Genomic DNA, 12,052 nt, shown 5'->3' on the forward strand with positions numbered 1-12,052 from the left:
TGGAATCATCAGTCAGAAGTTGTGTTGCTCTTGCTCTGGAAGCCACACTGCATCCTTCCTGCATTCTTTTCAGGGCAAATGAAGTTGCAAAGTGTCTCCCACATGGGACTGGAAATATTGTTGTGACCATTTCTCCTTTCAGCATCATTCCAAGATGTCTTCCTGCGATCCAGTGCATACCCGTTTAAAATACTTATCATTTCCTGGATCTGTGGTTGCAAAATGCTCTAATAAAATGAAAGAGCCCACGGTACAGACCGACCTCTCAGAATTCTAAGAGAACTGTTACCTTTCCTGACACCCCAACCTTCACAACCCTCCCCCACCCTCACTTTACCATTTCATTTCAGTGAGAAACTTGCTACCATCAGCACCTTCGAGGTACTGCCTGGTTTCTTCCCATGCTTTTTCCATCAAAACTCCTAAAACACATGTCTCCACTTACCTCCTTATAATTCAATGCAGCTACTCTCCTCAAATGTGTATGACTTCCCAAAGGCCACATCCTGTCAAAATTGTTGGGGCCTTAAGAAACTTCCTCAAATAATGACCTTCACTCATGCCTCAAACTCTATGACCGTGACTGCCTGACATTCTATGCCCTGGTCTTCCTCCTATATCACTAGCCCTTCCTCCACTGTCCTTCTTTGTCGCCTGCCCCTTTTCTCAGCACGCTAACATTTTATTCCCCCGGAACCCGTCCTCGGCTTAATGTTTTGCTTAGCCTTCACTTCTTCCGATGTGATCCGTTTATATTTTTTTTAACTACATATAACTTCATAATTATTGTCTTCAGTCCAGTTCTCTCCCTCAAAACCAACCTACTGAGCATATCTGTTTTCCTGTAGAGTTGGGCCACAGCTTTGAATACAGTGCATCAAAAACTGATGCCATCTCCCTGTGAGCCTGTACCACACCACACCCATAACAGCTCACTTCACTCTAGAAATAAGAGACATCTTGATGCCTTACTTTCTCATACCTCTTTAATTCAACAAATCAGCATATTTTCAGATTTTGATCTTTTAATATTTTCCAGCTCTGTTTCTCCTATAAGCCTACCACCCTGGCTCTTGTTCAGGCCTGTGACTCGCCTGGACTACTAGTGTCCATCCTGACTCCCTGCTTCAAATCTGCCTTCCATGTAGCCCAGTGTGCTCAAAAAGAAACCCAAATGCAACCACATCACGTGTCTGCAAAGTGACTGCTGAGGACACAGGATCAAATTCAAGCTCCTCCACATCCCACAAAGCCACCGTGGTTTCGCTCTTGTCCAAATCTAGGTACTTACCTCACACCACTTCCAGCCTCATATTTCATGTTGCAAAAGCATCAAGATGCTTAGTTTCCTCTAAACAACAAAATGTCTCCTACATTCGTTCCTCTGCTTGTATTGTCTTCTCTGCTAGGAGACAGGTCGAGGTTGATGTCTTATCAAGTATGTGGTTGATATCACTTCAGCCTTGAAAAAGAGATTATAAGTATGCACAGGAAGGGGTGTCGGGTGGCAGCATGTAGGGCAGGGTGAGTGGATGTTTGTGATGATGGGTGACATTTGCTTAAACCACATCTTCTGCCATAGGCCATTAGCTTGCCTTCTACTCTCATATGTTGGCATATAGTACATCACATCAGTATTTGCTGTGTACACAATTTATGGAAAATTGATTTTTCAAAAGAAATTCTGGGAACTGGGGAGATAGCTCAGTTGGTAGAGTGCTGGGTTCAATCCCCAACACCAAAAAAAAAAAAAAAAAAGAATTTCTGTAGAAATATGTCATTCCAAAAGATATACCATACTCTTCCAATAAAAGTACCTCCCATGGCACTGGTTTTGTTTGATTCTCCAAAGTCCATTCTATCCCTTTTCTAAGACAGTAGTTCTTAAAGTGTGATTTACAGACCAGCTACATCAGCATCACCTAGGAACTTAATAATGTGAATTCCGGAGCCCTGCCTCAGACCTATGGAATCAGGAATTCTCAAAGTGGAGTTCAGCAGCCTCTGTTTTAATAAGGTCCTCTGGGTGATTCTGATGTGTGCACAAGTTTAAGAACAGTTAGTCAGACAATCCTGATAGTTCCATTCTCTCTACCATGAACTAGCTTAAAAATATATAGGTAACTCAGTTCTGGCCAGTGAGAAGTGAAAAGTTGATGAGGGCAGGGGTGAGCCTTCTGGGATAATTGTCATTGCTCCTAAGAAGGAGATGCAGAAAAAAGATCATTCTGTATTTATCTGAAACTTGTCATGTCTGGATGTGACACTTGGAAGCTCCTCGGCTTTCTTGGGACCATGTAGAGTGCCAGAGAAAGTCAAAGCAGCCTGCTGAGAGTGGCAAGGCAGGGAAATGGAAAGAACCTGAGCCTTTAGGTTCTGCTAGAGCCACCCAATGAGCCAACTTTGGATCTTGTCTTGCCTCTAGAATACAAATTTACATTTCCTAAGTACTTAATTCTGTTGAAACCATTTTGAAACCAAGTGAAAACCAGATGTTGCGTTCACTTCTAGAGTGTAGTGGTTATGCTTCACTTGAATGATCAAATAATGATGCTCCAAGTCCTTTTCCTGGATTCCCTGAAACATAGCACTCTTCAGGAGTGCCTGCCCAAGCTTTCTCAGCAGCCGGAATGCTCTGTCCCCGTCAATTCTAGGGTAGCTAGAACTCGCATCCTTAGGCTCTCATCAGCCTCCAATCTACCAGGCTACTCTTCTGCAGTTTGTCCTTGGACATCCTATAATGGAAGAGAATCAAAATGAAGATTTGTGACTCCTCATAGAATTCTCCAGCCCAGTACTCCCAGAGTCAACTGTAGGGTACACTTCCCATACTCAGTCTGACCCCTCAATACAGAAGACAGCATCCCTCTCCCACCTGGGAGTGGCATTAGCCCTATCTTGCCTTCCACTGAGATCCTCAGCGAAGATTAATGTCTTACTTGTCTAAAAGGAAGCAGTTTGAGACACAGTCCAACCACTAGGATGATTAATATCCACTTTATAATGCGGAGTCCTGTAGCTCCTCTTGGCCTCTAACTTCTGCCTCCGTCCCAGACTATGTTCTTGGCTTTGCCTCTGTGGTGCTTTAAGGCCCATTGAAGTGTTTTGTTTTGTTTTGTTTTTCCAAAAACAAAAGAGCATTTTCTCTACAAAAGTGAATTCAGACCTTAATTCCAAGGCATTTTCCCTGCCTTTTGCCATCAAGGTTTTCAAACACCTGGAGTTGAATTTTTGCTGACAGCATATAACACAAGAATGGACCAGTTGCTCTCTGAGGCTTGCTGGTCTGCATGGGGATAAGGATTAGAAGGAGCAACTGAAAATCAAGCAGCAATTGGAACCACTGTGCCTGGTCTTTAAGAAGTTAGACCCTTAAGAAGTTAGACTTCGAGGACTGTAGAACTAGAGGGCCCACCAGAGTTTGCAAACTGGCACACCTGGTATCTCCCTCTGCAGTCAGACCTCATGGGTTGCTTAGAGAACAGCCACGCTCTGGGGCTGTCATGCTCAGTTCCCCACTAATTATCTGAGCTACTTCATCAATGTCTTTTGCGTCTGCGGAGAGCCTTTCGCGCCAGATGACCTCGCAGGCGTTCACCCAGATGGAGTGACTTCCATAGGTTAGTGACAACTCCAGTCTAATCAGCTGAGTTGATGGAATGGGGGTGGGGTGAGGTACAGGGTCACTGGGTAACCACAGAGCCACTCTTCCTGGGGGAATAGGCTAGGACCAGTCTACAGCAGAGGCTGTGGTCCAGCAGTTTTCCTTAGAAGAGCTGGTGGGCCTGGCTAGACAAGGATGGTAGTGTGACTGTGTCCTCAGTAGAGTTTTTCCCAGGGAGCACGAGGGGAAGCTGACTCTCAGTGAATCCTAGACATCCACACTTTGACTCAGCAGAGTTCTTTCCAGGTCTCACTTCCTTCAGCTGTAAAACCAGGTCATTTTGTTGATTTCTGAGGGTCTTCCATTCAGGGGAGGCCCAAGGTTATATAATATTTGGAATCCTCTTTAGGAAAAAATTAATAAAATTAAGGTGCTAGGTCCTGGCAAGCTTCCTTAGCTATGTATAAACCCACCTCTGCTTCCATTCTCCAGTACTGGGATCCATCTGTGGTCATTGCTTTGAATTCTGCCTTTCTGATATGCTGGACACAGACTAGTCTACACCTTCATTCCAAAGAACGGTATTACCCCTAAGGGTCCCATAGGTAGACTATAGGCAAGTTGGTGATTTGAGAGGACACAGACATGTCTCAAATTTTAAATGTAGTATTATGATATTGAATTTAGTTAACACTATTTTGCAGAAATACTTTTACTTTCTAACTAGCCATTCTTCAAAGTGTACCCATGCCTCAAAGATGGAGGTGATCAATGGTCAGTCTTCTCTGTGATTTGGCAAACATTCATTTATCAAGGGACAGTTTGTCATAGCAAGTGTATCTTTAGGGTCTTCATGTGTTGCTACTTGTATTCACTGAATTTGCATTTTTCTTAATATCTTTATATTGTATGATAGCTACCAATTCACAAACATGGATCGGTAGCTCCAAAGAGATTTATAGTAATGCAAATTTTGAGACGAAAATATTGATGTTTTAGCTTGGAATAATTGCCAGCTTTATAAACATTGAACAGAGGTCCATTTAAAAGGGAAAAATTCTAAGGAGAAATATAGCACTATGGAAAAAAAAAACTATAGCACTATGGAACAGCTGAGTTTAAGGGATTCATTAGCATATTGTCTAAGAAGAAACAATGTCAGGTGAGGGCAAGAATTATTCATGTTTCTATAATGCCATTTCCACAAAATTCTCAGTGATGTAACTGTAAACAAACTGAGGAGTTTTTTCCTCAGAAGGAGATAAAACGATGCCTTCTTTCTCATATGAAGAAACCTCCTTTTGTCCAAGAGGAGACAGAAACTAGGGAGGCAGTGCTGTGGGCTGTACTCTGAACCTTGATGAGCTCTACTTCCCATTTCCGGGTGAAGGCAGGGACCAGGCTTGCTCAAGAAGACTGAACAGTGGTGCAAATGCCATCGTTACTTTGAGTTTATTCTTTCCCAACACCTAATGGAAAGCACAATCGATGGTCCATTGTTTGACACAATTAAAACCATGAAATACTTAGACTGTAAAAGCATGTTTTCCAGAGCCTAAGGTAACTAAAGACTAGGTTCAAATGTTTGCCTCCATTCTCCAAGTAGTCTTCCCTTGTGAAATGCCATTCAATTGTCTAGCAAATTGAGAGGGGTTTTCAGTTACAGTTCTCTCCATAGTAGTGATTCATTTGCTCAGTAAGAATATGTAGAGAAATGCAAATTAAAACCACCCTAAGATTTCATCTCACTCTAATTAGAATGACTATTATCAAGAACACAAGCAATAATAGGTGTTGGCTTGAATGTGGGGATAAAGGCACACTCATACATTGCTGATGGAGTTGCAAATTGGTGCAGCCACTCTGGAAAACAGAATGGAGATTCCTCAGAGAACTTGGAACGTAACCCCCTTTTGACCCAGTTATCCCACTCCTTGGTTTATACCCAACAGACTTAAAATCAGCATACCACAGTAACATAGCCACATCAATATTTATAGCAGCTCAATTCATGATAGTTAGATTGTGGAACCAACCTAGATACCCTTCAACAGATGAACAGATAAAGAAACTGTGGTGTACACACCGAATGGAATATTATTCAGCCATAAAGAAGAATAAAATTATGGCATTTTCAGGTAAATGGATAGAATTGGAGAATATAATGCTAAGTGAAATAAGCCAATCCCAAAAAAAAACCAAAGGCCAAATGTTTTTCCTGATAAGTGGATGATGACACATAATTGGGGTGGGGAGTGGTGGGTAAGAGAAGAATGGAGGAACTTTGGATTAAATAGAGGGAAATGGGGGGTATGAAAGATGGTGGACGAGACAGACATCATTCATTACCCTAGGTACACGAATGATTACATGAACGAAGTGAATCTACATCATGTGCAACCATAGACATGAAAAGTTGTACCCCATTTGTGTATAATGAATCAAAATGCACTCTTTAAAATTAAAAAAAAATTAAAAACCAATGGAGGGGCACACCAAAAGCAAATAAATAGATAAATAAACAAGTAATAATAATAATGGTGGTACATCCATACAATGGAGTACTGTTCAGCAATTAAAAGAAGCAAATTACTGGTACCCACAGCATAGATGAATCTGAAAATAATAATGCCAATGGAGCAGGAAGTCAGATTTAAAAAAAGAGAGAATATAATATGTAATTCTATTTATAGAAAACCATAAGGAAAATGCAAAAAAAGAATATATAAATCCACCTGGCTATGTTGTCAGGTGAAGTTTCGTTGTCATTTCTGATGACTTAAAATTGGGAAACAGAATCAGAAAATTTAGAAATAAAGACTCCATTAGAGCCAGACACTGTGGTGCATTCCTGTAATCCCAAGTACTTGGGAGACCGAGGCAAGAGAATCATAAATCGAAGGTCGAAGGGGTTCGAGGTCAACCTGGGCAACTTAACAAGACACTGTCTCAAAATAAAAAGGTCTGGGGATGTGGTTCAGCACTTGTCAAAAATGTGAAGGCTCTGAGTTCAATCCCCCATACTGCAGTTCGAAAAAAATATAATAATAATAATATTTAGCGTTTCTTGTGAATGTAACAAAATGCCCAGGATAATCGACTTGAGAAAGATTAATATTGACTTGCAGTTTTGGAGGTGTCAGTCCACAGTTGTTTGGCCCTGTATTCTGTAGGGTCTGTAGTGAAGCAGTACATGGTGGTGGGGAGCACAAGGTGGAGCAAGCTGCTCAGCTCATGGTAGACAGAGAAGAGGAAGAGACCAGGGTCCCTCAGTCCCCTTTGAGAGTTCAGCCCCAGTGATCTGACTTTTGCACAGTAGGCCATACCTCTTAAAATTTCCACAACCTTCCAACAGTATCAAGTTGAAGATTGTTTTAGTCTTTCATTGCTGTGACCGAAAGACCCGACAAGAATGACTTAGAAGAGGAACAGTTAATTTTGGTTCATGGTTTCAGAGGTTCAGTTCATGATCAGCCAACTCCATAGTTCTGGGTCTGAGGCAAAGTCAAATATCATGGTAGAAAGATGTGGTAGAAGAAGGCAGCTCAGGATATGATATCCAGGAAGCAGAGAGAGAGTTCTGCTTACCAGGGACAAACTATTAACCCCAAAGGCACACCCCAGTGACCCACTTCCTCTAGCTACACCCTACCTGCCTACAGTTACCACCCAGTCAATCCATTTAAGTGAATCATTCAGTTACAGCTGTCATAATCTAATCATTTTACCTCTGAACATTCTTTCATTGTCTCACATGAGCTTTTGGGGGACACCTCATATCTAAACCATAGCAAGGACCAACTTGTATTAAGTACATGAACCTTTAGAGGCATTTCAGATTCAAACTATACTAAAGAATAAGACAAGAAAATAAATGGATAGCTCAAGTGTTCATCTCATGAAATTCTCAATGGCCTGTTGCCCATTCATGTGAAAATATAACTAATATTATTACTATATGTTGTCTTTATTTTGTCTATCCTGTTTTTGTCTTCTTGCTCCACTTTTTGAGAAATCTGTTAAACTTTATTTTCTGATCTATCTATTGTGGGGATATTTTAGAGATATTTGCTTATTTTTAATGCCCCTATTTTGTAACATTTTGTTCATGTTTAATGAGTAAAATATTTTTCTAATCTGCATAAGAATATAATTTGTTTAACTTTTCTTCTATCTGAAATAGCTCTGTTGTCTTCTCATTTACACCTTTCAGTTTGCTATTCTTTATAGGATATAGAAGCTTCCCTCAAATGGCTAAAGTCTTTGGCTACATGTTCATATTAAAGAATAAGACCCAGAAAAGCTTATTAGAAAGTCTTTCTGTGTGTACAGGTGAATTTTGTCAACTGTAGTTTATTTGCCAGGTTTGATAGTGCAAGCCTATAATTCCAGCTACTCAGGAGGCTGACAAAGGAGGATTGCAAGTTCAAGTCCGGCCCAGACAACTTAACAAGACCCTATTTCAAAATAAGAACAGGAACTGAAAGAAAGAGAAAGAAAGAGTTTAGTAGTAGAGCATTAAAAAAAAGAAAGAAAGAAAAGAAGAAGTGATGTGGCTGTCAGTATCTTCAGTGTATTCTAACATGTATATTAAGTTTAACATGTTTTTCTGATCTTGATGTATTCTACAGGGAGACCTTTCCATTTCTTGCTTGAAAAAGTGCCAAAATTGTGGCAGCCAGATTAGGCAAAGTCATGATAGTGAACATTTAGTGTGTGAAATCCCTCTATCCCCCTCTAATCCTAATCACACCTATTCCTCTGATGGTGTTTAGATTCTCCAGAACACACTCCCCTCTGTCTTTGTCCATTTTGTGTTGCTATAACAGCATACCACAGACAGGTTGTTTATAAGGAAAGGTTATTTATTCCTTACAGTTCTGGAGGTTGGAAAGTCCAAGGTCAAGAGGCCAGCATCTGGTGAGTGCATTGTCCCATGCCAGAAGGCAGAAAGGCAGTCTATTCATGAGCATAGAGTCCTCATTATTCATGTGAGCTCTTAAAGATTCCACTTCCACATACTCTTGCATTGGGAATTAAGTTTTGAACACTCGAACTTTGGGGGGGCACATTTGAACCATAACACTCCCATCTTACATTGTCCAGGAAAGCAGCTTTTTCAGCAGAAAAAGGGGGTAGAAAGAGGGATCTGGGCATTTAACTATCTAAACATATTCATCCAAGCTTCCCCTTAGTAACCTCCATTTCCAAAGGTATCCAATCATCAGCTCTTTATTTAAATCCTGAGATTTGTGGATGAACCCAGTGGTTCCTAGTTGTTTTTTTTTTTTTTTTTTCTTTGCCAGATTCAGGTTCAACTTTCTTGGATCTGTTCATTCAGTTATATAACTATCCGCTTTATATTCTCCCACTTTCAGTAGACTTTGTTCTTGATTGTGCCTCTTTTTAATTTTCTATGAATTTTCAGGGGTAAATAGAGCTAAACGGATGGCTCTAACAACCCTCATCTTTAATAGAAAGACTCCATTGTTTACTCTTTTGTTGGTGTTGTTGGTGGTGGTGGTGATTTTAAGTGTGATTGACAAATGGTAGACATTATTTTTAAGAGTTGTGTTATCATTTTTTTATCTTTACCATTTGTTTTCTTCTACCCTTTCCATAGTTGCATACATTTTTATTGCTCGTTTGTAGAAAAAATATACACAAATATGTTATATACATGTCACATTAATAGATTATTTTTCAAGCAATTTTAGGTTCATTGCAAAATGGAGAGGAGGGTACAGAATGTTCCCACATACCCACTCCCCTCAACTGATCATGAACTGAAACTTCCAAAACCATGAGCCAAAACAAACTTTTCTCTTCTTAAGTTGATTACCTCAGGTTTTTTTGTTATAGTAATGGAAAGTTGATTAACATATCACTGAATAGTATTCCATTATCTGGATATATTACAGTTTATTTGTCCATTCACCTACAGAAGGGCATCTTGGTTGCTTCCATTTTTAGCATCTATGATGAAAGTTGATATAAACATTGGTGTGTACATTTTTGTATAGATTTGTTTTCAACTCCTTTAGGTAAAATACCAAAAGAACACAGTTGCTACATCCTATGGTAAAAACTTTAGTTTTATAAGAAACTGAAAAATTGCCTTCCAAAGTGGCTATACTATTTAGTATTCCACCCAACAATTAAAAAGAATTCCTATTGCTCCACATCATATCTAGAATTTGGTGGTGTCAGCATTTTGGATTTTAGCCATTGTAGCAGATGTATAATGCTACCTCATTGTTGTTTTAATTTGAAGTTCTCTAATAAGCATCTTTTCATATTCTTATTTTCTATCTGGATGTCATCTTTGGTAAAGTGTTCACATATTTTGCCGATTTTTAATTGAGTTGCTTATTTTCTTTTGCTGAATTTTAAGATTTTTTTCATAATGGATCCTCTATCCCATACATGTATTTTGCAAATATTTTCTCCCAGTGTCCAGCACTGCGTGGATATTCAGGATTCAGAGAGAACAGGACTCAATCCCTACATTTTAAGACTTGAATTTGTTATTAGCATTTCCCTGTATTTCCCCAAAAACTCAATTAAAAAATGATGATTATGACCCAATGTTCAATTACATCAAATTCCTTAACATTTGACCATTAGTTTGCTACATTTGTGAACTACTTATAAATAATGCTGCCTGAAACTTCTTTGTGCACAAATCTTTCCCCGTATTTCAGAAAATTTATTGGAATTTTGTAGGAATCTGTTCAAGAAAACAAAACAAAACTTGGTCAGTAAGAAGAAACATTTTGAAAGTTTTTCATGATTGAAGGGAGGTGTTAGGTCATACTCTCGCTAGTTGATAAAATTAATTAAGCCAGGAATGGGGGGAATTGAAAAAGGAGATAGACTCTTTCCACAAATGACTAAGTGGTAGTTAATAAACTGTTAACATCCTAAACACAAAATTAAGTCAAAAGAATATTTTCAAGGTTTTTTTTTTTAATTTTGAATTTTTTTTAAAGGGCTGATGTTAATTTTTGACTGAATTTTCACTGATATTGATAATTGCATTTGGCCTTGAGGGCTGAACTAAGTCAATTGAGAATGCTTATCTTACAGTCACTCTCAAACATTCTTAAAGTGCTTCAGAATCAGCCAGAAATCTTGTTAACGATATATCAGGTCCCTCCCTGAAGATGCTGATTCAGCAAACCTAGAGCATAAGGGACACAAATGGGCAGTGTATGTGTCTGTGTGTGTGTATGTGTGCGTGTTTCTGTGCATGCACGTGTGCACACATGGGCGTGTCGGTGTCTGCAGGATTCTAGAGCAAGCCAGACTTGGGTGGATACTCTCCCAGATATGAAACACCATCAAAACTTGCTACCAGTTTACTGGAACAAAGGTTTTTAAAGACCATTTTCATTATGAAGATAATTATCCATTTTCACTATGAAGATAATTATATAAATACAACTGGGCACATACAGACAATGAAGGTGAACTTGGAACAACAAGAATGTGATCAGGGTGGGTGATTGAGGTGACAAGAGGCAAATGCAGTCACCACCCATCATAGTCTCATGGGTCCCTTCCTCTGAGCATTGTAGCTATCTCTGTTCCACATAAAGTCATCTCTCCTTTTCTCTACCTTGTTTTTCACTGCTCTTGTTTATGTTAGCTTTTCTTCTTAGATAAGTTATTGCTCTAAGGTCTGTTTTTTTTTTTTCTTTTCTTTTTTTTAATTAAAATCTTTTTGTGTTTTTACAGACTGCATTTTGATTCATTGTACACAAATGGGGTACAACTTTTCATTTCTCTGGTTGGACACAATGTAGATTCACACCATTCATGTAATCATACATATATGTAGGGTAATACTGTCTGTTTCATTCTACTATCTTTCTGTCTTCCACCCACTCCCACCCCATTTTCCTCTACACCATCCAAAATTCCTTCATTCTTCTCTTCCCCCTGCCACCCCCACTTGTCATATATTGTCATTCACTTTTCAGAGAAAACATTCAGACTTTGGTCTTTTGGGTTTGGACTATTTCACTTAGCATGATATTTTCCAACTTCATCCATTTACCAGCAAATGCCATAATTTTATTCTTCTTTATGACTGAATAATATTCCATTGTGTATATATACCACAGTTTCTTTATCCATTCATCATTTGAAGGGCATCAAGGTTGGGCAGATACTTCACAAAAGAAGATATACAGGTGATCAACAAATATATGACAAAGTGCTCATCATCCCTAGTAATTAGAGAAATGCAAATTAAAACCACCCTAAGATTTCATCTTACTCCAATTAGAATGGCTATTATCAAGAACACAAGCAATAATAAGTGTTGGCATGGATGTGGGGAAAAAGGTACACTCATACATTGCTGGTGGAGTTGCAAATTGGTGTAGCCACTCTGCAAAGCAGTATGGAGTTTCCTCAGAAAACTTGGAATGGACCCACCAT

At 39.2% G+C, this 12,052-nt stretch overlaps 1 protein-coding gene across 9 annotated transcripts in view; it reads left to right on the top strand.

Moving 5' to 3' along the window:
- ICA1 (islet cell autoantigen 1) overlaps positions 1 to 12,052 on the top strand; it is a 145,534-nt gene that overhangs the window by 61,587 nt on the left and 71,895 nt on the right. The gene's annotated exons all lie outside the window — the stretch shown is intronic.

This window comes from Sciurus vulgaris, assembly GCF_902686455.1.
Source record: "Sciurus vulgaris genome assembly, chromosome: 8".
Classification (NCBI taxonomy): domain Eukaryota; kingdom Metazoa; phylum Chordata; class Mammalia; order Rodentia; family Sciuridae; genus Sciurus; species Sciurus vulgaris.